Source organism: Orycteropus afer, unplaced genomic scaffold, assembly GCF_000298275.1.
Source record: "Orycteropus afer afer isolate SDZICR_OR568_19922 unplaced genomic scaffold, OryAfe1.0 scaffold01110, whole genome shotgun sequence".
In the NCBI taxonomy this organism is placed as follows: Eukaryota; Metazoa; Chordata; class Mammalia; order Tubulidentata; family Orycteropodidae; genus Orycteropus; species Orycteropus afer.
This window is the reverse complement of record NW_006922697.1, coordinates 95,707-97,783: the sequence shown is the minus strand read 5'-3', so window position 1 is coordinate 97,783 and position 2,077 is coordinate 95,707.

Genomic DNA, 2,077 nt, shown 5'->3' with positions numbered 1-2,077 from the left:
TGGACTTCTCATTTATTTCAATGTTATTCATTATTTGTTATTATCCACAAAGTCAAATGCCTTTGCATAATCAATTAAACACAGGTAAAAATCAGGTATTCTGTCTTTTCAGCATTGACACATATGATACTAGCAGTGATATCCCTGTTTCACATCACCTTCTGAACCCCTATTGAATTTCTGGCTGTTCCTAATTGATGGACTGTCACATTACATTTTTTCCTTAATTTCACCAAATTTATAATTGCATGTGATATTAATGACATTGTCTGATAATTTCCACATTCTGTCGGATTACTTTTCTTTGGAATGGACACAAATATGAATATCTTCCATGGAGCTGGCTAGACAGCCATCTACAAATTTCTCAGATACAACTGACTGAACACTTCCCTTATTTTATCCATTTGTTGAAATATATCTCAATGGATATTCTGTCAATTCATGGAGCCTCGTTTTCTCACAGTTCCTTCAATGTTGCTTGGATTTTTTCCTTTAATTCTATTGCTTCTTAACCATATGCTACCTCCTGATATGGTTAAATATCAACCAATTATTTTTGGTATAGTGACTCTGTACTCTTCCCATCTTCTTTTGTCACTTCTAACATTGTTCAATATTTTTGCCCATAGTGCCTGTAGGATCCTTCAGTCCTTCAGTTTTTTTTTTTTTTCCCCCCATTTATGTCAGCTTGAAAGATGCCAGCCAAGGTCTTTCCCCTTGGTTTTAACTCTAACTTGAACATTTCATTATTATAGTTTGTCTTCTCAAGCCATCCTTTGAAATCTTCTGTTTAGATCTATAATTTATAATTTCTTCCATTTGTATTTGCTATTCTTCATCAAAGAGCAAATTTAAGAGTCTTTTCAGATATCCATTTTTGTCTTTCTTCCTTTCCTGTCTTTTTAATGACCATTTGTTTTCTTCATGTGTGATGCCCTTCATGTCATACCACAACTCATCTGATCTTCACTAATTTGTGTTCATTGCATCAAATAGATTCTACAATGGTCTTTAAATTTAGGTGGGATATACTCAAGATTTAATTTTGTCTCTGGACTTGTTTAATTTTTCTTCAGTTTTAATTACAATTTGCATATGAGCAATGAAAGTTCTCTTCCATAGTAAGCCACTTGCCTTATTGTGACTGACCATATTGAGTTTCTCCAACATCTCTTTCCACAATTGTAGTCAATGTGATCCTTGTGTCTTCCATCTGGCATGGTCCAAGTGTATAGTCACTGCTTACATGCTTGAAAAGAGGTATTTGGAATGAACAAGTCTTTGGCCTTCCAAAATTTTATCATGCGATCTCCGATGGCATTTCTATCACCAAGGCCATATTTTCCAACTACCAACACCTCCTTTTCCCTTCCAACTTTTACATTGCAATGGCCAGAAAATATCATTGCATCCTTGTTGCATTGTTGGTCAATTTCACACTGTAGAAGTTGGTAAGAGTCGTCAATTTCCTCATCTTTTGCTTTAGTGATGGTGCATAAATTAGAAGAATATAGGCATTGTGGTAGTTAAGTCTGTGTGTCAATTTGCTGGGCCTGGTTAAGTGGCTGGGCAGCTGGTGGTATTTATTCCCCATGATGAGACTGGCAATCAACTCCAAGGTGGACTCTACCACAAGCAGCTCAGTAGCTGCTTTGGGTATATGGTCTTCTTCCTGTATATAAGACATGGCTTTGGGAATGGTCTCTAGCTTATGGCACACACTGACCCTGCATGTAGCCGTGTCATTATTCAGCAGCCTGCCATGACCTGCCAACCTGGGAACTTACAATGGATTTAATCAGTGGCCTGCTGTATGATTTGGTAATATCGGGACTGTTCTTTTTTTACTTGTCAACCTTGGGCATGGCAGGTTGAGCAGGCAGCAGTTGTCTTAGTGAAGAAAAGCCTCTAGCTTCAGTGGGCCGGGAGTGGAAGGCAGACCTGAAGCTCAAGGTCGAGGGGCTTTCACCCAGTCCCTAGAGCCTGGCACTTTGGACTTGGACTTAAAGCCTCCGAATTATAAGAGAATAAACTCCTGTTTGTTAAGGGCATCCCATTCTTGTCGGAGTGGCAT